Source organism: Oryzias melastigma, linkage group LG6, assembly GCF_002922805.2.
Source record: "Oryzias melastigma strain HK-1 linkage group LG6, ASM292280v2, whole genome shotgun sequence".
Taxonomy (NCBI): Eukaryota; Metazoa; Chordata; class Actinopteri; order Beloniformes; family Adrianichthyidae; genus Oryzias; species Oryzias melastigma.
The window spans coordinates 14,324,406-14,349,665 of NC_050517.1; the positions used below are offsets into that span (position 1 = coordinate 14,324,406).

The 25,260-nt window shown below is 39.2% G+C and overlaps 1 protein-coding gene across 18 annotated transcripts in view; it reads right to left on the reverse strand.

The window, feature by feature from the left end:
* Nucleotides 1-25,260, reverse strand: part of LOC112152867 (neuronal cell adhesion molecule) — an 85,829-nt gene that overhangs the window by 39,080 nt on the left and 21,489 nt on the right. For 16 of the 18 annotated variants that reach the window (XM_024282689.2, XM_024282692.2, XM_036212294.1 and 13 more), the window contains exon 2: nt 6,787-6,859. The exons of 1 other annotated variant lie outside the window; for it this stretch is intronic. The gene's annotated coding sequence lies outside the window, so the exon portion shown is untranslated. Of the gene's footprint in view, nt 1-6,786; nt 6,860-13,186; nt 13,527-25,260 lie in introns of those variants that run through there. One more of the 18 variants, XM_024282681.2, reaches the window with a different exon arrangement.

Here is a 25,260-nt window from a genome sequence, read left to right on the forward strand (position 1 = left end):
AAAAAAAAAGACTAATACATTTGCAAATTAGAATTGAGTGTTTGTACATTTCTTGGTTTATTGTGGATTTTTTGTGTCATTGAATAAAAAAAAAGCTAAATAAGAACTAAAATATGTACTAAAATGTTGTCACTAGAAATTCACCAAAAAATGCAAAGTATTAAAGGAAAAAAGCTCAAAAAGGCTTCATTTTGTTTTAAAAGCCTTTTTTTACTTGTAGCCAAAGAGCACAAACAAAAAATAATCTGATTATTAAATATATTCTCATGAATGTTTATGAAATTTGCCAGTTGTTAGTAATTTCACTTACATTTAGTAAAAAACTGTAACAACTCAGAGGGAAAAGTCAGTATTTGCTGTTTCATCGTCATCCATCCTCTTACTTCCACACTGTTTCACAGTAGGCACACAGACACTTCTCATTAGAGGTTGCTGAGATGCAGGTGAGCCCGGGGCTACATCTGAACTCAAGCATCTGTATTCCACCGCAGCGCCCAAGGAGAGGGCCGCATGTTGTAATAAGCAGATGGGCCCGGCCTTGAACCAGGACCCTCATTCACCGGTCACATAAAACATTTCTCAGAGGCCGCTCCAGACAAATGAAAACACATCAGCTTCTGACAGCAGGAGGACAATTTTCTCTGGAAGCTACATCGATAATCAGAGACGCACAAATCAAGCCTGTAAGTGAGAAGAAAAAAGGACTCGCAGCCCTTTGATCATGCAGAGTCAATAATGTCTGGGCATCATAACCCAGCCAACAATTTCTGTAAAGGCTGAGCAAAGAAATAACAAAAGCTCCTAAATGGAGCATTTTTTCCAGATTTGTTTTCCCTTTAGGCTGTTTTCTATAAAAAGTAGGCACATAAAGGTGCAAATGCAGACACAGAGGCAGCTCACCAGGCTGTCTGGTAATCTGCTTGTTGGGACTTTGTTGTGAACAAAGTTTCTCAGCATCCTGAGAGAAAGGTGAAAGAGGCAGGAGCCTCTCCAGAGGGGCCCTCACCATCCACTTTCTCACCACTCACAGCCTGTTTCTGTCTTCTCTGCTTTTTCTTCTTTTTGTTTGGACTCGTCCTCCTCTCAGAGACTAGCCATGTCTGCTCCTCGCACAGCCACACACCTCCTACTTCACATGCAGGAGACCCGGCGTGCACGGACAAGGCTGTTGACACAGAGAACTGTCAGAGAATCGTCGGGCTGGTATCAAAGGGACTCCTCTGAAACAGCTCGGCGCGCTCGTCTGGAACCACGAAGGAGCCCAGGGCCCCGCTATGAATCTATGAGGCCGACTCATCCGCAGGTTCTGTGATCCAGAAACACCGCTGTGATCGACGGCAGCTTTGTCACCACTTGTGAGAGGAGAGACTCCAGCGCTGACAGAAGATAACGACTCAGTTATGTTGCAGTTTTCCCTCCAACCTGAAGACTTTTCATGAACAGAACCAACCAGGGGGTCAATAAATCCTGACATGAGGAACATAAAACTTTCATCTACTAATGGAGAAACAGTTGATGCATTTACTTTAACCCCGTCATACCTGATATCCAAATAAAACATATTCATCTGTGTTTTCCTATTCAATGCAATGCTAAATCAAGTGGAGTCCTGGATTTAATGGTACGTTACAAATTAGCGACACACAACATGAAAGAGTTAATGAACTAAAAGGATACTTTGTGTTTTTTTCCCCATCATCCTTGTTTTTAAAGGGTAACCAAATCCTAAATTAACTTTTTTTGGCTTTTGACCTCTAAAAATAGGTTTTTGACAGTGCTGTCTGTTTGTTATTGCCAATTTTTTGACAAATTAAAACAAGCTTGTTTAATTCATGAACATATCATCAAAAACAGTCTGTTAGCTGTCCTATACAGGTTGAATCGAGGTATTACAGTTGAATTGTGTGATTGGTCAAACCATGTAAGTTTCAGAAGTCTGACACCATGATCTGCAGCTCCTGTAACGATAACATTCCAGCCCCCAAAGCCCCACCCCTCTGACTGGATTTTCAAATTTTGGCTGTGGGTGGAGCCAGCCTCCAACTTCCCTGTTTGGGTACTCTTTAAATACCACAGCATGACAGTGGGGTCTAGCCTAACAAAGGTGGAAGTAATGATCCACATCTGTCAACTTTTATTTATGAGTCATCTTTAATTTTATACTACAAAAACACAAAATCTCTCAAAGTATATTCCACTTTTTTGCATACATTTCTTGATATTAGAGAAAATCAACTTCATGTTGACTTTTTTTTAAGATGAAACGTTTTAAAAACATCTTATTTTAAGCAATATCTCAAAGGAAACTTACTTTTTTTTTCTTCAAAATATTTTAACAGAAGATTTATTTGTGAACGGTGAGTGCTTTTTGTCAAATAACAGACTTTTGAAAACCAAACACATAATTTTTCAAATAAAATTATACTAAAATGTGTCATTCAAATCTTATTTCAAGATGATTATGGTCTAGAATTATTAGATATAGTGCTTAGAATAGAAGTTATTTAAGGGACTATATCCTGCGAAATTAACCTTTATGAGCTATTAATGTTAATTCCTCATCAAAAACAACCCAAAGTGGTATTTTGCTCCATTCACACATCTGTGAGGATTCCTCTAAAGCAGGGGTCCCCAAAGTCTTTCTTATGAGGGCCACATAAATGTTTTCTCCTCTGATGTGGGGCCGGGGTCGGTTTATAGGCTAACAGACAAAGTGTAACAATCGCAGCCTAAATGTAAACATGTATGATTTTGCAGAAAGAATTCCATAAATAATTCATTTTTGCATTCTTCCCAGAAAAAATAATACGAAAACATTTTAAAATATAACCATTAAATAATCTATCCTCCTCTGTCATCGTTCAGACTGCAGAAGAGTGGAATGGAAAGTCACATTCTATGTGGTCTTGATCGGCCAAATTGAGAAAAAAAAAATGAAGCGTCTCTGATAATGTTTAGGGGGCTGGGCCAAATGTGGAGGTGGGCTGGATCCAGTTTAGGGACCCCTGCTCTAAAGCACCAGCCTTAGAGGAATGAGCACCAGCCCCTCCTAATCCACAAAAACAAGTGGATCCTAACATTGTGGGTTAGACAAAATGAGGAACAGCCCCTTCCAGGAAGAGTCTGTGCTGCTAGCACCGCCCCCAGGCTAACACAAACGCCCACTTTCTCCGCTGAGCTGGCAGCAATTGGCAAAACACTTTAATTTTATATGCACAATATGCATATCCATCTTTGCAAAAGTCCGGATGTTGCTTGTTTTTGTGGGGGAATCGCAGACACACTGCCAAGGATGGTTCTAGGATGACGTCATGAAATGGGCATCACCCACAAGGAGCGAGAGGCGGAGCCTCAGAGATCGACTTGTCTTACTGCCAGGTAGGAAAAACGAGCTTGCTGAAATAACTAAAATTTCATTAAAAAAAAGTTTTTTTAGTGTTCCAAAGGTAATATATTGTCATATATATGGATATAGGACATTTAAAGCTATAAAACATTTTGAGCAAAACATGCTTTTAGGATATAATATTTCCAGTTTTCAGAGAAAACACCTAAATATGAATATTTATAGCTGATTTCAGGATTTGATTTAGTCTTAAAAGAGCAGGACATCCTTTGGAAGATTTTTCTCACTCATAACAAGGGAAAAACATCTGATTTTGAACATGTTTTAACTTGGATTGAGAAGGGCAATTTTCCCAGTACATTGCTAAGCGATTTATATGTATCCATGTACACATCTTCTATCAATGAAAGCCTCTTTGAGGAACAGCATGATCGCTTCAGTTATAGTTGCGTTTTGGGAAATTTGATTAAAAAAAAATCCCAATCCAATAAAAAGTTGTTTTTACCATAAAGTAGAAAAGAAATCAGATTACTCGACAGCTTTCCAGTAGTGTCGCTTCTTTAGTGTGTGTAGACACAATGACTGACATATATTTTTTGTTTTGTCAGACATGCACAAACACCATCTGTACTGTTAACTCGGCTTTAAGCTCATTGGTGCTTATCGCGATCTTTAGTGTGAAAAGCAACACATCAGATTAATGACAGTGTTTGTTACTATAATGATGGCTGTTTTTCTGTAGCGCCTTTTAAAAAATATATATGTATATTTTAAAAAGTGCTTTTCTTTTCATCAAATATGCAGCATGTTGTTAACATGGATGTATAGACTTCTTTAACATGACCTTTTACTAGAGTCGAGCTTGCATCTGCTCTCCGCTGTCTTGCCTCTAGCATCCTTTTGATGAGTTTGACATCGTTCTCCCCCAAACATCAAATACCGTACAGGCACTAGCTTGTTGGAGGCAAAAAGGGCAGGATTTTTTTTCAACCAATCAAAGAGAAACTCCATAAAATCTCTTTAAATGTGTTGAAATGAAGAAAGATTGAATAATAAAGCTTTAGATGCTTTTATTCTGAAAGAGCATACTAGAGTGTTAGTTGTATTTTTACTTATTTGGGATCAAAAAGAGTAAGAGTAATAATAAAAAAAGTAAATGGGTCTCAGTTCAGCTCTTTCTTGGTGGGCTGAAAGCTTTTCAGGATGAACTCTTCACGCCTTCCCCTGCTTGAGTCTGCAGCTCCTGAGCGCGGCCCTCTGTGACTCAGCCTCCCAAAAAACTGTGGATTCAGCCTCTCTGGCCCACAGCACACATTCACAACAACAAGCCAATTTCACAGTGAGATGACAGAGAAGAAATGGGACAGGCTCGCAGACAAGCTGACAGAAAAAAGCAAATGTGAGGAAGAAGAGCACCATTTTTCCCCTAACAGCCAAAATACAAAAACAAAGTGCAGCGCTGTTGGAGGCCTTTGATTCTCTGTCAACGTGCTGCAGGACTCACAGTCCTTCCTTCACACCTCACTCTGCATCACCTCCACTCACATTAGATTAACCCCCCTCCCAACATACGCTCTTATTGAGACACAATGAGAGAATGATGCAAAGGTCATCGCAGGTTGTTATAGGATCCTTCTCCAGGCTCTAAAGCATCTTTCTGCATAAGGGAGCTTTTTCTAGATGGTAATTATGAAGCATCCATTAGGATACCATTCTACCACTCCATTATGACACATTATGTGTCAATAACAGAGGAGCAATTGGCACAATTTGGGCTGTAAGAGCGCCGACTGTCGCAGCAGAGGGGGAGGATGAGAGGGTGTGTTACCTTGACAACCGCATTAGTTGGACACTAGAGACAATATTTAGCCTGAATTTCCAAACCTTTCATAGCAGTGAAGCTTTAGGCCGACTGGTGAAAAGCAGTCAAGCTAAGGCGACCTTTGAATGAAAATGTTGGTTTTAAAAAAACAAAAACAGATCCTGAAAGGTTAGGGTGTCAAGCTTCCCCCCCAAAAATATCTCCAACAGACTGGCATTAACACCTCTGAAAGAGAACATTTGACCAAAGGGCTGGAAGTTCAAACCGTTTTGGAAAATGTTGGTATCAGAGACATGAAGAGGAAAAACCAACACATTCTCAATCCCAACTTGTCAAATATGGACATATAGTTCGGTTCTCCTCCACATCACTTTTTGATGTTTTGGGTGTCCTCGACTCATCGTTTTATGACTCGCTGGTTGTTCCCATAAAATCAGAGCTTTGAACTGGTACCAGTCCGAGGGCCGTTTGGTATTGGGCCACAGAAGCTAATCAGGGGTCCCCAACCATTGGGGTGCAGACCGGTACTCTGTACCAGTGCCCCAACGCAAACCTGGTACCATAGACCATTTATAAGAACTGGACATAACAAGTGTTGAGGTCCCCCATAGGAAATGCCTTACCTCCGGCCATCGCGACTATTTTAGTCCGAGTCGGTCTGAGTCACGTTTTTAGAGGAACTACTGTCGCCGATCATGAGTGAGCTTGTTCCAGCTTCTTTCTTGCAACCAGCGGATACTTCCTATTTGGAACACGAGAGGGGAGGGGTTGAAAAAGTTACTCTTCTACAGTTATTGCCCGGTACTGGTTCTGATTCTGTTACCGCGTCTAATATCACTTCCAGTACCGCATCCATTACCGCATCCAGTACCACGTCCGTTACTGCGTCTAGTACCACGTCCATTACCGCATTCATTACCGCATCCAGTACCACGTCCAGTAACGCGCCCATTACCACATCCAGTACCACATCCATTGCTGTGTCTAGTACCACTTCCATTACCGCATCCATTACCGCATCTGTTACCGCATCCAGTACCACGTCCAGTACCGCATCCATTACCGCATCCATTACCACGTCCGTTACTGCGTCTAGTACCACGTCCAGTACCGCATCCATTACCGCATCTGTTACCGCATCCAGTACCGCGTCCAGTGACGCGTTCATTACCACGTACGTTACTGCATCCAGTACAGCGTCCAATACTGCGTGCAGTACCACGTCTTTTACTGCATCCAGAACCACGTCCAGCATTGCATCAGTTACCGCATCCTGTCCAGTGCGTCCGGTTCTGTGTCTGGTTCTGCACTCGGTTCTGTGACGGGTTCTGCGTGCAGTACCCCGTTCATTATCATGTCTGTTACCCCATCCAGTGCCGCTTCCAGTACCACGTCTGGTACCACATCTGGTACCATGTCTGGTACTACGTCTGGTACCACGTCCCAAGGATCGGGGACTTGTGATTTAATGGGCACAGCCAGCACTCCAAAAAAACGACAAGTTGGGGACACCCAAAACATCAAAAAGTGATGTGGAGGGTACCCGAACCACACGTCCAAATAAGAAGAGTTGGGAGTGAGAACGAGTCAGAAAAACAAGATCGGGTTTCCCACTTACCACAGAAATCAAAGTCCCTATTTGCCGCTCTCCTTCCTCTCACTGTCTGCTCCTTCCTCTGTATCTCTTCAATCTGTAAATGAAAAGAAAGAAAAATGAATGTCAGACAATATTTAAAAATGATTTAAAGTCCCACTCTGATCATCTTCTGATCTATTTTCAGTGTTCCCAGTGGTCTTTTAACTAGAATCGTGACATTTTTCGCCAAAATAAAAATATATAAATATATCATTTTTAGGACTTAATTTTTGCAGAGATGCAGGAGTTCATTAGAATTTGAGTTGTGGGCCGGGGCTGGTGGTGCAGAGGGGACACGCCCCCTCTGCCCATCATCCATCTGTTTACACTCTCTCCCTCTAACTTTTATTATTTAGCCATATTTAGCTCCTAATTCACAATGATTTCAATTAAAAAAAATAACCAGAAATTGAATTTTAAGCTTAATTTTCTTTACATATGTCCTTCAAGGTGTGAAAAATGCCACAAGATTATGTCAAGAACATATGTTTCATCGATGTATATCTTTAACTCTTTAACCCCAGAGATGTCGTCAGTGACGCTTAAACACATCATCTTTAATGTACTGTAACTTAAATCTGCTGAAATTACGCTGATTGTGTTGACAATTTAAAAAATCCCAGTAAATGAAAGAACATAAACACTGCACTCCGGTGTTAAAGGGTTAAGGCGTTTATGAACAGGGTGTTTTCCCCATCCTCCTCTTCTATTTAGCTTCAGTGTGATCTCCTAACCATCCCTGTCACATTGGAGGTTCTCTGTATTCCATCCAGGATAATGTTTTTTGTCGTGTGCAATCGTCTGTGAGAGTCCTGGGTGTTTGTTCCGCGCGCAGCAAACACTCCCAACTGTAAGCTGATTTGGAGGTGCAAAGAATTAAACACCCAAGCTGTGCTGTGCTGGATGAGATCATGGATGTTCAGGAGCAACCGGGTGTAATCAAGGCTGATAGACAAGAGGGGCTTCGGCTGGAGAGGAGAAAGTCTCCTCCCCTCGTCTCTCCTCCTGTCTTGTCTCATCCCATTGATCTCTCTTTCCCTCCAACCTCCTCCTCACTCCTGCTCTTATACCGAACCTCTCGCTCCTGCCTCACTGTCTGCCACCTTCACTCTCATCCTCTTTCCTCTTCGATCTTATCCACATTTCTCCAATACTATCTTCATCTTCCTCTTTTTCTCCTCTGGCACCCTCTACTTTTTTTATCTGCTGCCCTCTAACCTGCCATAACCAATCCTCTTTTCCTCTTTGACAGCTTCTCTTTTATATCCTCCTGTCACCTTGGTGTCACCCCCTCCCTCAGCTGGGAGGTCAGGACTCCATATAGACACACTGCAGAAAGTCAGGCTGCACTTGGGAGGCAGCGACAGAAAGTCAAACCATACATATTCTACAATTCTCTAAAAATAAAAATATACAACTTTACACTCAGCATATATTAAGCAAATATTTATTTATTCATTTAAAAAAAAGGTGCTTGGGTTCAAAATACATTATTCCCAGTGTTTACTTATAGTAAAAAGTGGAACTATGGGTTGATAACTGTCTACTGAATTTTATTTTAGAGGTTAAACACCTTCCTGTTATTTCGAAATATTTACAATTAACAATAAAAGTCCGTGCTTTAAATCATGGTTGTGCAACTATTTTAAGATATTGACATTTTTATATGGTATTCAAACAGCTTTACACCAAATCTCTACTTTTCTCTTTTACATTGACAATAAAAAACAGGTTTCTGCCTTTTTTGATCTTAAAAATCAACTTCTTGGCCACTATGAAGTCTGAACTGGCTACAGTTCAACCCCGAGGCAGCTGTTCGACTCAGAATCATTCATGTGTTGTTTATTGGATATTATTTTATTTATTCTGATATTAAGGTGTTTTTTATGATTATCTGTTACTTTTTTGAGCGATGGCAACAAATCAATGTCTCAGTTGTGCTATCAATTAAAGTTCCATTCATTCATGAATTCATTTGTTGTTTGGATTTGTGAAAAAAAAGTAACATTCTTTTTTAAAGCATTATTGCAAAAAAGCTGAAACAAAAAAGAAAAAAATATTATGTGGAATAAAAAAAATAAGAGACTGTATCAAAAAACATTTTAAAAAATGGTTTAATATCTTAAAAAAAACAATGATTCATCAATGTTTTTCTTCTTTGTGTATCACTTAAAATGTCATCTTTCTAAATTTTGTGTTTATCTTATTTATTTATTCACAATTAAAACAAACTTATCTATTAAAGAGAATAAACCATACAAGTGAAATGCAGGAGGACAAAAACAAATTGGGAAATAGTGAAAAAAACTCGACAGGTTTTTTTAACAGTCTCCATATACGAGTTTATACATGATGTTGTTGTGTGGAAAGTCCATTTCTCTGACCTTTTTTGACTAAGTTCTTCCTGAGTTTTCATCTTAAGATTCAGCAGTTCCGTGATATACATTTCCTTCACAATTTTTTCCCATTCCTGCTGTGTTCTTCTAAAAATTGTCTGTTTCGCTTCATTCTAAACTAAGTTTAATAAAAGAAGATAAATAGATCTTGTTTTTAGACATGCCAACTTCTTCTGAACCTATTCTGATGTAATCCAGCGCTCTACAGGTGTAATTTTGTTCTAAAATTATCTTTTAACACGCATTTCCATATATTAAAATCCCACTCCGATCATCTTTTGATCTATTGTAAACGCGTTCCCAGTGGTCTTTTAAGGGTGATTATGCCATTTTTAGCCAAAAAAAAAAAAAAAACTTGTCATTTTCCAGAACATAGTTTCTGCAGTGCGGCAGGAGTTCATTAGAAATTCACCTCTGAGGTTAAATGTTGGCTCAGATTAATCCCGCCCCCTTCCCATTAATTACCTGTTTACACGTTCTCCCACTAGCTTACAGTCCCTCACATCCCCAACCTATCATCAGCGGTGGAACAAAAGTGGCGAACTATATTGGAGTTATCAAGCCGTATCGTTTTCAGACGAGAAAAACAAAGACATACATCAATCTAGTCGTCTACAAGTGGGTGATGTATCAGAATGGAGTGGAGGTGGGATCTTGTGGCTTGCCGTAGTAGTTTTTATCTCACAGCTAGAATCTTTTTCAAATACATTTTTTCCATTTGCTCCTGATTCACAAAGATTTGAATCGAGAAATGCTCAGAAATGCAACTTTAAGCTACAAAAACATGTTAAAAACACCAAAAACACATTTTTTTTTTATTGGAATGTGTTTTTAAGTTTTTGTAACAGGTTGTTTCAAAGCAAAATACTGCATCAAATGTTAACTTCAATGCTGCAATTCTTTATACCGCTTCTTGTCATCAGTGCATCGACTCCCCTTTACTTCCATTCATCTTTTTTGTTTTATGGTGGAGCCCCCAATTCTCTCTTCAGTAAACTGTATTGGGATGAAGGCGAGACCCCAAAGGAAATGACAAGCTAGCTGATTGAAGAAGCTAATCCAATTTACTTTTAGCAGAGGGTTTATCGACTCCAGTGTGTCGCTCAGAAGGAGAGGCTGCAAGCTTCAAGTCCACGTTAGTACAAAACATGTCTTTGTGTGCCACTAGACCCACGCAACGGTTAGCTACACATTTACACAAATCTTGTTTCCTCCAAATCATACTTTTTTCTCTTCATTTGCAGCTTTTTGATTCAAGTAAACAAGATTCCATTTAGCATCCTCTGAGTGCGTCCAAAATGTGTGATCCTTTGATGTGCTTGAAGGTTTTTTTTTTACCATCTGTGAAATTCACAGTTTTTTTGTGTGTTTTTTCTGGCATTTCTCTTCACACAATACCACAAGAAGGATCTCAAGTGTTCTCACATCTTTGTGTATCTTTGCTGGCATCTGTGCTGACTCCACACTCGGGAGCGGAGCTAGACATCAGCTCCAGAGATTCACCTTTAAAGCAATGAACTCTATCTTGCTGCTTCTGTTTGGCACAAGTAAAAACAACAGATTGCGAGTGAGATCTGACCTAAATGACGGAACAGAGAAAGTGACCTTTTGCACATCCTGTTTGAGAGATCCAAATCCTGATCCCATCAAAGACAGCCTCACCCTGTGCCAGCCACCCCGACACCCCACCTCTGGCTGCAGACACCACGTCAGTCAGAGCCAGATCCAGAGCGGCTTCATGTGTGGATGAGGAACCGAATGGAAAATAGTCCAACAGGAAGTAGCTAAACTGCTAGACATATTTTCACAGGAAGTAGAGAATTGCAAACATGCATATCTCTGCACACGACTGAATTACCTTCCTCTGGTGTCTACAGAAGACATTCAGGGCTTTTCAATGATACCACATGTGGAGGGGTGGGGCTCTGGGCATTTTAGTTGTTTGTGGATTTAAAATTAACTGGAGAATATTTTTTTTCTTTTAGTCAGGAGGATAAATAACAACTGATAGAGTAGATTATCTAAGAAAGTAGTTTTAGTTAGTTGAATGTTGATTTTTAACATTTAACTTAAAACCTCTTAAAACTTACTTTAAACCACTGAATCACAGCATGATCACAAGTAAAATTCAGCTTTTTTAACTACAGAAATATTTTTAAATTATAAAACTTGTCAAAAAGTATTTGCAATCGCCACATTTGATTGCATTTTCATAAGAAATTGCTGTAAATGTAAGTCAAACTTTTTTTACTGCCCTCGTGTGGCCAGAAAATATGTTTAAACTGCCAAACATTGTTGAAGATGCTTTCTAATGAACCAAAAACTCATCTAATCCTGAAGTTTAATCATACAACTGAAACAAACACAAAATATGTATTCAGTAATGCAGCTGCATTTAAACACAGGAGGGATGTATATCGTTTTGCTGCTGCAGCCTCCTGATAAAGACTGAGCATGCAAATACCCAGAGATTTAACATTTCCATGCATGAGAAAATCCCCCCTCTGAGCACATTTGTCCATTTGTCATTTTAGAGAAGTAAAGGGAGATGTCAACAGGTCAAAGACGCTTGGCTTAGCGCTGCGGCTGTTAATGAGGCCGGATTTATCCTCCACTGTGCTGTTTTGATGGGTGTCCACGTATGAATGCTGCTGCCTGACTGTGCGTCAGGGAGAGGAAGGGGGCTGAACGCCACAGAAGCAGCCTGTGGGTTTAATTTTAGAGCCTAATGAGAGGCTGAGCATAGCTTTAGATGATACTGATCTCCCAATGGAACATAATTATCACCAGAAATGGGGGAAAAATTAAGGAGGGAAGATATTTTTTTTTTCTAGTTATGTTTTTTTTTTTTTTGCGTTTTTTTTTTTTTTTTTTTACCTGTAAGGAATTTACTTTAGGGGCTGTGTGGCTTGTTAGGACAAGATTGTGCAGCTTGGTATCTCTACAGAAGATCAAATGAACTTAACAGGAGCAAACTACAACATGGAGAAGACTATGTGATGTTGGAGATGTTTGAACTATTGAACACAATATGAGGAATTAAATTTTATAATCAACCAAATAATATAATCAAAGGATATAATACAACACAACGAGCAAGGATATGATACCAAATGATCAATCAAACAATGTTACCAACCAAATGATATGATACAGAACCAATCAACAAAATAACATAATCAAAGGATTTGACACAACATGACCAATCAAAGGATATCTTACAAAATGTTCAATCAAACAATACGACCAATCAAACACGATGATCCATCAAAAACTATGGGATCAAACAAACAGTGTGGTCAATAAGATGATAATTTAGATAAAAATCAACCAAATAACACAATTCAAGGATGTGATAGAACACAAACGATTAAAGGATATGACACAAAATGATCAATCAATCAATATGACCAATGAAACAGTGTGATCGACCAAACAATATTCTACATACCAAACAACCAACCAAATGACATAATCAAAGGATATGATAGAACACAACCACTTCAATCAAAGAATAAGGTCAATCAAACAATGTGATCAATCAGATTATATGAAACAAAACAATTAACCAAATAAAACAATCAATCAAAGGATATGATAAAATTATCAATCAAACTATTTGGTTGATCAAACATTGTGACAAATAAAAAATCTGTCATAAATCAAAAATTTACCAAACATTTTATCCCTGCTTAAAGTATTTGTCAGCTATGGTTAAAAAAAACGCCAAAAAAATCATATTTCTGTTCCTACTAATAACAATAAATGCAAAGATTTTGTCTTTTTCTGAGTTTTTTAAGCTAAAAAGTGAGAAATAATTTTTTATGACTATAGAAAAATTCTACATTTATGTTCAAGCATAACTTATAACCTGTTAAAGGGTTTGGTTGATTTTTTGCAGTAGAAACTGATTTTGTTCAATCAAATTGAAGAGCATCCGTCCTTTTTTTCCATTTAAAATGACTTAAAACAAAAGCGTCCCTCACCTTTATCTGTGTTTGAATCAGGAAAGGATCCCGCCAGCCTGTGCATTTGCTGCCTGAGCCTGCAGTTTGGATGTGTTAATCCCACAGGCTGTGTATTCCTCGATGGATTCCCTTTGACTGACAGTAGGAGAGGAGCTGATTCCCTCTCAAAATCGTCCTCCTCCCACCCCCAAACACACCCACAACCCCTCCTCTCACATACTCTCCCCTCCCTTGCTCACAAGGATTTAAAAAAAAACCCTTTTGTCTATCCACAATACGGGTTAAACATTTCCCAGTATCGCATGAACAGCTGCCAGAGAAACCCACAGAAAGTTAGCAGTTCTGGTTACGGAGACGTGTTTGTGCACGAGCGCCGAACATTCAGAAACTTATTTGTTCTGCATCGGATGCATCTGACAGCGGAATGAGGAGAAGACAAAGCGCAACATCCTGCTTTATGAACTTGGCACCGCATCAAAGTCAACCTGACAATATCATTTCATGTTAAGTCAAACGGCACGGAGAGTTCAGCAAATATCTGTCAGCTGTGCAGATTGTGATCCGGTGAATGCAGCCTTAGATGCTCAATGGAGGGCGGAGGTGGTGGAGAATCACAGCCGCTACAAGGAATCAAAAGGAAAAAAAAAAAAAAGAAGCAGCCTGCAGGCTCATCTTTAGGACTTCCTCTCCCATCCAGTCAGAAACCAAAGAGCATGCTTACCTACACTCCACAGATGTGCTCATGCAATCTAATCTAGTTGACTCAGTGAGAGGAAGCAAAGTTATTGCCGACTCTTCACTGGCATTATTGCGCCGGTTTTAAAAGAATAGGAGTGGAAAGTCTTTTGACGTCTGTTAGCTATGGTTGCAGAGGACAACAATGGAGTGAAAGAGAGGCTTTTCTCTGCACTCAGCCTTAAATAACACTCCGCTCGCCACAAAAGCAGAGAAAATGTAACATTATCTGCATCAAAGAACACAATTCAACCTGCTGAACAATGGACCGGACTCCTGTATCCGAACAGCACATTACACATTAGCCCACATCGTTCCCATCTCGTCTGGGTCTGTATTCAAATCTATTACACCAACAATTTGTTCTGGGAAAAAATAGTTTAATTAGGTTAATTTAAAAAAGAAAAACACATTTTCTTCATTTTAAAGTAATTAATAGTAAAACTTACGTTTGATCGGAGTACTAACAGTCAGAAAAATCCAAACCAGATCTGAAAGTCTACTTTTTTCTGATTTTTTAGGTATTGGTGCCCATACATTCCAGATTTGGACCAGTGCTGGGAATCACTGGGTACCTCACGATTCGATGCGATACACGATACATGGCTCACGATATCGATAATATCGCGATACTGCGATAATTAGTTAAAAAATCTGTAATAACTCACAATATATAAAAAGAACATACATTTTTTAGGACAATATCTACCCATTTATTTTTTAACTTGAACACAATCATAATACAAAATTGTGTCTTATTTTGTGCAGCAAATAATACAGAACAAATAATAGACATTTTTGTGCAACATTGCTGAAATCAGTAATACTATGTCTTTGACAAGCATTGACGCCAACTGAATATGAATTATCTATCAAATCCAGTGTTAACAATAGTAAATATGAACATCAGTGCCAATGCTTAGTGCAGAATTGTTGTAAACAACACAACGAAAATTAAATAATTCAAGGAGATACCAGGTACTTTGGTGCGACAGACAGTCTTGCAACGTGCGCCCCCTATTGACCTCTGAAGGAACTCTCACCAAAGGATGACAAATATGATGTTTTACAGCCTCTTCAAATGAAAATAAAATATTGATACTTGATACTTGAATCAATCCCAGGACTAAATTTCACGATATATTGTAATATCGATATTTTTGCACACCCATAATTTGCACAAAAAGCATAGTGTAAATGCTTTTATTTTGAAAAATCAGTTCTAGTTTCTTCCTTTTTGCAATTACTTGATGAGGTTAATCATCTTCTGTACCTCCGTCTTTCATTATGTCTTATAGAGCATATAGAGAGTTAGATATAACGTCGCTTTGCAATTAAACATCGAAAGATTTTTTAAAATGAAACTTTAACGTGAATTACAAAAATAATATTAATGTTTAGCTATTCATATTTTTGTCAAACTCAAAAAAAAAGTTCCCAAAAGTAAAAAAAGAATAAATCGATAAAGAAAATGCACATAAATCCTTCCTGCATAAGTGGTTGGACAAAGAGCATCGCTAGACTCTCAACCTTTTGCCCGTTTACAATCCCCACTAACCTGCAGTGATAAATCTTTCAGCCTACACACTGTCAGAGCCGCTCTGCCCAACTATTTCACCTTGCTACTCCCTAATGAGCAAATGTAAACATGACTCAGCACGTGAAGCTCACTTCACATCAGAAGTCGCAGCATGAGTCGGGGCGAACTCAAATAAAAATGGGGATCATAAATAAAAGCATTCAATGGATGGGGCGTCTTTCATGAAAATGATGGATCGTGGTGAAGTATGCGGATTAGAGTATGAAGTGAGTGAAAGGGACGTGCTTTCTCTGAGCGAGGGGCGTGATTGACCAAGTCTAAAGGGGCATTATTTCTGCACACTGACTCTGTAGAGGGGAGACACCGGGCGATCCGCGGCGGCCCATTGGCCCCCTCGGACACACACTGGGACAGGACCGCCGGCCCCGCCAATGGGACGATACTTTCAATGCCGACTACATATTTCAATGTCTTCCATCTTTGAACAAAGCAAAGTTTGTGGTTTAGTCTGAAGCAGAAGAAGAGGAGAATGCGGGACTTCAGGTCAGAAATTTGAATGGGGTGAAAAATGATTGGCACAGGGGGAGAATAAAGGGTTTGGATCACAAGGTTATGAAGGCAGGGTGTGGGGGCGGACTTGGGAGATGCTTTTAATACTTTTTCGATATTTGTCTCTTGTGTAGCTCTAAAAAACGTTTTCAGAGTAGCCCTCTATGAAGTTGTAGATCGCTCCCTGACGAAAAGACAACTCCGCCCTCTGGTAAATCTGTGACCATTTTTGCCTTGTTAACTCTGCTTGAGCAGATTACAACATGATGAGGAGCCCAAAGGCCCTGAGGTATCCCATATCCAGGCGACCAGAAGAAAAAGACTCCAGTCAGCCATCAAAACAGCCAAGTGATGGAATTTCACGTGAAGAAGCGCTGAGCATCAGGTCGCACCGATCAAACAGGCCCTCAGCGGTTCAGCCTGAATGACAATCAGGAAAACAAAGCAGCCGCGTTCTTCAGGGAATTTACATGAATTACAGCAAGACACCCACAGGGACGGCCGCGACCTCTCCTCTGCTTTTTTTTTTGAAGCTAAACAAGGCCTCGGTCCCGCCCACCGACACTCACAAACACACAAAGACGCACAGGAAGAGAATGGCGTGCCTGGTTTCCATGGAGCCACGAGGCGCGCTGACAACGGACAGGATGATGGAGAGAAAAAGTGAAAGACAAACAGAGTAAGAGAGGCAGAGTTTGCAGTTAAAACACAAAGCAAGTGTTGTGTTGAGAAGATTTACCACCTGCAGGCAGCAGACCGTCCCTGAGGTTAAGGACCTACAATCACCGTATTTCTTTCAGCTCAAAGAGCCTCACGGAGATCATTCCAAACACAAAGGAGTCTAACTAGAAGAAGTTTAAAAAAATAAAGGGAAAAAAGTCCAATTTCTGTGTTGGTTTTGAGGTTATTAGACAAAAATAAACATAATAAGATGCAAAAATATATATTTTTTAAGAAAACAAAGCCCTGCAGGGACAATTATAGATATTTGTGTCAACAACAAATTAATATTGCATTGATGAACCAAACATGACATCAAAGTTTGTTTAACTTAAAGGTCTGAAGATGCCTGATTTTCTCACAATCCATCAGCACTTCTCACTGTGTATTCCTTAATCCAAAGATGAGCTAAAAACAACCGACAGTTGCTGCAAATGTCATCATCCTTCCTGTTTGTAGCAGTGCCACTTCAATACCTCCCTGCTGAAATAAATGCTTCCTCGGGCAAAAAGTCTCCACAAATACTCTATTTGAGTTTGAGAAGATTTTTTTTTTACCAACACCAACCAGCAATACCATCACAAACTCTTTATCTTTCTTCTTTTAAACTAATCACAATGGCATACCCAGCACCAACAAAATCCGACCAAATCGGAGTCCCTGATTGGTCAAAGTTCAATTGGTTTAACTTTCAACACCCATTCAATGGCCACACATGTTTTTACGTAGTACCTTAGCCCCTGTGCCATCTCATGGGGTCCAAATGACCCCACTCCCAACATTAACATCCCGTGGATAACTCAAGGGTTAAAACAGTCTAAAGAATGTGTGTAGCTACGCAGGAACACAAGAGCTTTGAAAGTCCAAACAGTGCATTTATGTTCGTTTAGATGGACTTTTTATTGGAAGTAACTGACGAATGTGCGTTGCCAAGGCCGATGTGAACGTAACGTGAGAGACTTGGTGACCTTCTCTCTGGGCTCCATTGACAGCATCCTAATATACTGCATCGTGAGTTGTTTCTCTACCTGGATGGAGAACACAGCTCAGAAGATTGTCAGCAGCTCTCTCTGGAAGAACTAAGCAAAAAAAAGCCCAAAATATTCTTGAAGTCCTGTCACATCCCAGACATTGTCTATTAGAACTGCTGCCATCAGGTTAATGATACGGACAAATCAAATCACACAAAAAACAGACCAAAAGATTGTTTTTTTATCCAACATCCAAAACTGCAATAATCAAGCAAACTACTGCCTAGTAGGGAATCTCAAATAATGAGATGACATCAATGTTCTTTCAAGTTTTATTTTTATCTTTGGTCATGTTAAAAAGAATTATACAAGTAACGTGTTGTAATGATAATTACAGAAGAGAAGCCTCACTTTCTAATACATTTTCTCAAAAATTGACAGTGCATCTTATGCATGAATTTTGGTCGTGTTTACTGACTCTAAACTGATTTATGTGCTGCAAGGCACTTAAAAATCTGTCCAAATCTATTAGTATGAATTTGGTTGTCGGACTATTACACTTGCCAAGATAGTTATGAGCCTGCTGAAGTGATATGTACTGTACTTCAACATAACGGATGGAAAAAGTGAGAGTAAAGCTTTGATCTGTTGAACTGAACAATTTTGGACTTTCCAGATAAAAGAGCCACATAAATAACAACACAGTTCATTGGATGAACTTCCCATCAATCCCTCTGACTCATCACCTGGTGTCTCCATGCCTCTCAAGGCTTTCTGGGTAGTGTAGTCATAATATAGTTTTATCTGACTGTTTTATTTCACTTTATGTGCCCTATATTCCAGAGTGCCTTATGGTCTCTAGAAAATGAAGGTCCTTCTCTTGTCTTTTAGTAGATGTTTCAGTGATTTATTTAGTTCTGTCATTTTTGCAGTTATTAATACATCTATTCTATTCTAGATGTTTCAGTATTTTTTTACTGTTTTCTACTTGTAAATGTTTGGAATTAATATAATTATAAGTGTTGTATTTAATAAAGGTTAAGCTGCTGCTTTCTAAATAAACTAATTTGAAAAATATGACAGAAATATGTTTACTGTCTACATTATAGTGAAGCCTTTAGTAGATCCACTGCTCTACCAGTCTTCAAAAAGAAAATTGAACAGAATAATTCATCCAACTGTGGAAAAAAGTCCTATTTGGATCATTACTTCAACCCAACAATTCTTTTATTTTCCTCTCCTCTTAAAGGAATGTCATAGAGTCCTAAAAATATTTGTTTTTTTAGACCTGTATTGAATCATAGATCAACATTGTGAGTGAACAATAGCTTCTCTAAAACAGATTTTAATTTTGGTTGATATGTTCAGATGGTCTGGACTATTCTGTGTTCATTTTCCTCCTACCGTTTTGTTAGCTTAACATTCTCATCATTTGTCGATTCACTCCATTAAATTTTTCCATTTGCTTGAGGCTGCATCTGCTGCATCTAATATCTGTTTGCTTTTCCTGTCAGAGAGCTCACGGGAAAATCTGCTTCCAAACACTCACCTTGTGATCGGATCCAAATTTAATTTCAGATGTGGCGGATTTCCCTCCAAAATAAAGGTGAGAGTGACGCTCTGGGATGCACTATCTGAGATGTTGAAGGGAATTTTGGATCTTTTGAACATTATTACCATGTCAGAATGACTAATCAATCATCTTGACGTGGTAATAATGTTCAAAAGATCCAAACAATGAATCATATTTATTCTTCTGCATCATCTATGATGAACTGAAAATCACTGAAAAAAATATGATAAGAAACCGTTGAGAACCTTTTAAAGGGGATTATTTTCAGTGTATTTTCATTTTGTTACATTTCTCAGAATACATTATTTTATACATCTGCTTTATTTAATCCTGCTTTGATTTAATCTTTATCTGCAATCTTTATGACATGTCATGTAACATTACATTGGAAGGTAGTTACATTGGTTAGAATCTGGCATCATTTTGACAAAAAATGATCAAACTGTTCACACATCCACTTTCCTTTTCTTCCAATTCACTTACTAATCATTCCATTTCATCATATAAATGGCAAATTGACCCATTTAGAAAATATTCACTCTTTCAAGCAACACATACACACACAAAGATGCTAATTCTGTAAACTAGGCTTTTATAATGTGAAATTCCAAATGAACTTCTTCTACATAAACTTTCTGGATCTCATATTTTGCTGATGACGCTTCGTTTTATATTAAGCATTTTTTGGGTTAATATTTTTCTGTCCAGAATTTTTTTCTGTTTTATAATATCCAGGCTTCATTAATTTATTCAAACCCTAAATTGTCTTTTTTTTACCCACAAAGTAATGTAGAGATAAGTATGAATATTTGTATCCAGAAACTTTCATCTTAAATGTTCTGTTGTTATAATCACCAGATGTTTTACCAAAATTGTTCATGCAGATTCAATAATTAAAATTGCTTATTTTGTTATTGTGGAACCATATATTGCAACAGCTGCACTAAAGCAGAGAAAACAAAGCAAACTTTTCCTTTATGACAACCTCATGGCTGAACAAAATAAAGAATCTTGTGCTATAGAATGCAGTACTCTACTTGCAGATGAGATTTCTGTTGGCACATATTTTGAGCTGCTGCAGCATTCATGGAGTTCTTGTATTTATTGTCTCCTGAGTGTACGCAGCACAATTTCCCAGGGTAACGGAAAGTGATTTTAATATTGTGACAGTGCTCGTTTTGCAGCCAAGAGGTCCAAAACTGCAAATCTATTAGGAAACCTTTCCGTTTCTGCCTGACATGCCGCCTCTTCTGTGAGATACAGAGTGGAGATTTCTTTGCTATTGTTAGCTCCCTTTCTCCAAGCCAAGGACTCTGAGTTCCAACAGTATCCATACAGCATGCAGCAATATGGCAGCCATTCATGTGGTAATGAAGCAGGAGAAGGAAGCTCTGCAGCCTGCTTTGACTCCGTGTGTGAGGGGCAGCCTCCAAACTGGAGATTGGAGGACATGGGAGAAGATGGAAAGCATCCAAGAGAGAAAAAAGAGGAGGCCCGCCGAGCAGGTCGCCCCTCTTCTATATGCTCCATACTGTCACCCGTAAGAAGATCATCCTCAGCCCAGTGAGCTGCAAGCATCCCCAAGTGTTAGCAGTCACACACTCGTTCCCAGTGTGTGCGCTGATCCCTGTGTCCATATGTGTCCACAGAAGGCACGGGCATGTGTGCGGCGCCTTCGCGTGCCCACCAGGACCAATTTCCATCCCCCGTCTGTGAGGGGGAGCGATCGATGCTGCACAGGGTGCATCAACCAAGCTGCTTGTTACCGTTGGCAACACTATGACCATAAGCAGGAGGAACCTGCCTCACTCGTGCATTACACACCAAGCCAACTGTATTTGTTTTACACTGAGCTTGAGCTTCACTCACTTTAACTGAGAAAAGCTACAAGAAAAAAAAAAGACTCACAATTAACTGTCAATCCATTTGGTTAGTCCTTCATCAGCCGACCACAACACCAGCTGAGGGAGCTTGAAGTCTCCCAGAAAAACCTTTTGAAGTAGATGTTTATGGCAGCAGGAGTGCGATAAGATCTCCCTTCTCGCCTCCTTCTTCTCATCTTCTTCATCCTCACCCACGCTGGGTGCCCAGCTCGCGCAACACATGTCACTTCAACACACATTTGGCCTCCAGACACTTAAATTAACCATTTTGGAAATGAAGGTTTAATCTGCAGACTTAGAGGAACCTTAGCCTGTAGTGGCAAAGTGACACAGACTGGTTTTCCTGTGGTTATCACACACAGGAGGTCCTACATTTTCAGGGTTTAAAGCAGAAGTCAGAGATACTCTTGACACTATGCACTCCCTTTTCATTGAATTCTGCTTGTGAAAGACCGAAAACAAGAAAATAATCTGCACAAGAACCTTTATTTCAAAAGGCAAAGACACAAAACAACTCAGTCAGTTTGAAACACAGCATGAGAACATCAATAGAACATGAACCTTCTATTTTTTTTCTTTCAGAGTGTCCATCTCTTGTAACCTTTAAGCTCAAACTCTGAGGTTAAAAGGCCTGTGCGTATAACGCTAGAGCTACACCGCTCTCTTCAAGCGACCACTTCCAATAAAAAGTCTTTGTAAAAACACATAAATGCACATTTTGGGATTCTGTGTTCAAATGTCACTATGCAAGTTTCTAAGAACATTTTTGGGCTACAAAACGCTTGGCTCTGAGCACACATTGCAAGTTAAACCAGACCAGTCGGGGTAGTGACGTATGAATAGCATCCCTTTTTACTCATAGAGGTGCCAACTGTAGAACTACGCAAAGAATCACAACCAACCGCAAAAATTACAACAAAATAATCAAATCCAGAGGAATCATCACAGGATAGCTATTTCACTTTAACAGGGAGAAATCCGGCTTAGAAGCACTAACTATATGCTAAAGTGGGTGCTAGCGAATAGCATGTTAGTTTGGTTCATCGCCGATTTATGAAACTATATTTATTAATGTTTTGAAACATGGCTGATGTTTTTCACAGGTATTTATGTGCGGCCAGCACAAAAACGGAAGGAAATTCACGTTGATCTCACGTAATATGTGCGGTACATTGCTGCAATGCCCACACGTATTTTAAGTGTGTTCGAGGCTAAATATTGTTGCCAAATGGATGGATGAAGATATGCTTAGGTATATTTTTTATCTTTTTGAAATGTTTTTTTAAATAAGTTCATGTAATTTTTTTTTATTTAGCTGTTTTTTTTTTATATCTTATTGTCATTCCTTTACTGTATGATAAGCCCCTCTAGGGACAAATGCTGCAAATTAGCTCTTGCTAAAAGCACTATGATATGGGGTACTGCTCTGCTATGTGTCTATGTTTTTATATCTGTCCCTAATAAATAAATACATTTAAATTTAAATATGACAGCAAGTTTTTCATATATAGCAATAGAGCTGTGAAAGAAAAAGCCTTGAGCAAGATTCACAAAATTTGTACCGCTTTGACATTTTGCACCAAGCCTCTTCTAACAGTAGGGGGCGAACATGAGCTAGTAAACAATAGAAAAAGATGCAGAAAAAGATGCCTTTTCCTGCTTGACCAGTGTCAACGGTGCATTTTTGAACACATGCCACATGCCCAGTGTGAACCTTGCATAACAATTTGACATTCATTTCACATTCATTTCACATTCTGCTTGAGTGATTTTACTGTTTTATCCTAAAGTCACAGAAAAAAATGCTAAATCAAAACTCCTCTTTATTTCTGGAAACAATTTTCTGTAATTTAAACTATAGTATCCATATATGAGAAACAGTCAGAAGAAAACAACAAACAAAGGCACTATTTCCCCCAAAAATGAGGAACTTTGTTCACATTCAAAGCCAGATCTTGGACAGGAGCCTGGATATCACATGAAAGCAGGCGGTGGCAGCAGCAGGGGGCAGAGGCAGCTCTCAACAGCCTTCAGCTATTAACTCAGTCCAATAAAACATTATCAGACCAATGTCATTTAGCCTTGACTCAGTCGCCCTATAAATTATATTTATTATGCCTTTCTGGCACACAGATTTCTGGAGATTAGAAGTTTGCATGGTCTAACTCTCCAATATATCATTTTATTTGCATGTAAATTTGAAATCTCATGAAGGCAGGCGTGATGCATTCGCTGTCATATCGCAACCTATCAAAGCAAATTCATTAAAAATAGTCCAACTGTCAGCATTTTTCTATAAGTTATCTCTCATATTAACAATGCTGCAAGGTAATATATTTCTTATCGCAACGTGATCCAACACAGAACGAAAAGCAAATATGATTTTGCATCTAATGTAGTTTCTTAATCAGATTTTAAAGGTAAATGCTATTACCTCTGAACAAAAAACTTTACTTCCTTCCCAGAGCGTCTTTATCTCCCTTTCATCCTCGTTTCCCCTCTTCCAGAGTCCATGTTCTGCGGTGCAGGTGACAGAACAGGGACAATGAGATGATATCACTGGTTGCACAAAAGCACACTGCTGCAGCTCCAGTGCAGCATGCTGGAACAGCAGAAGCAGAAGAAACAGAAGGTAGGAAGAGAGGTAGGTTGGAAACAAGCTGTGCCTGTCTTTAAAAACAAAGTGGAAAAAATGAGATTTGACTGTATATAAGGCTGCATGGAAACCTACATCAAGCCTGCAGCCTTTTTCCCGCCCCAGCTGAATCTTTAAGGACTGCAGACTGAGCTGCTTTTTAATTGCAGCCTTGCTGAGTCCCTCCTCCTCTCTGAAGGTGTCTCAAATGTGCAAGACAAACTGCTCTTGTCACACCAGCCAGGTAGGATTTACTTTGCATCATTAATTGGCTGCGCAGGAGAAGTCCATTTGAAGATGCGCCGATCGTCCCTCAGAACCACACAGGTGAACCGGCACAGAACATCTGTGACAGCTCAGCCTCCAACCCCTGACACGTTCCCTTCAATCTGGCACGAGCTTTTGTAAACACAAACCGCGAGAAGACAGTTTTTGGCAGCAGAATCGTCCTCTTTTCGCAGACTTCTAGGCGTCCTGCTCTCAAGATGTACCGTCGCTGTTCGACTGAAGCAGGCTGAGGGCTGGGCACAGTCAAGGAGAAAGGCTTTCATCTCCAGCTCCGCGTTACGCCTGAGCCAGAATTCCAGCCGCCCTTGATGTAGCAGCTGACACAGGAGGCTTCTGGGATTGTTGTTTTCAGCTGCCGTTTCTCACAGTCAGCTTCTTGATTAGAGGGAGCCAGGTGTTATCACTGAAGAAGTCATCCTGCTTTACTTTTAAGGTTTTTTTTAACAAGTTTAAGAGATTGTGACAGAAGATGTTAATTTGTCCTTGCTTAAGAAACTATTTTTCTTTTGGAACCAGCTTAAAATATCCTTTCTTTATAATGTATAAATGGCGCAATTATATGTTTTTACATGATTTTTTTTTTTCATTTCACTTGCAGTAAAAAATAAACCAACAATTGGTTTAAAAATATCTGTTACAGAATATGTGATTATAAAAGGCTTATGTATATAAAATGTCAGAACACCATAGAGGTTTACATTCTTAGAGGTGACATTTTAGTTGACCGTTTCTGTTGCTTTTGCTTTTTTTATATTCCACACAAACAGGATCTTCTGAAATCCTCAACAGCCTTACGGATTGAGTTCCAGCTGATGATGGGTGGGAAAACAAATACCTGATGTGGTCAGGTGAACAACTGCTTTCCATAGGGTCAATTTCAGGACTTTTATTTTGTAGGAAACAAAATTCCCCCCAACTTTTTCCTTTCTGTCAATGGGAACCAATTAGCAGGTCTAAAAAGTGGACCAAACACTGCCAATGTATGGTTGAGGATTATCCTGCAATTGTGCATCAAACTAATTTGGCTCCAAAATTTGTGAAAATAAAAATGAGTGATTTTTTTTAAGTTTTAAATAAGTTTAAATAAGGGCTTATAACCAAATCTTTGTGTAAAGAACAAATCAAATCAAAGGATAAAACCTTGACCTAAAAGGTGAGAAACATTTAAAAAATTTCTGTTGGCATAGTTTTTTTCTGT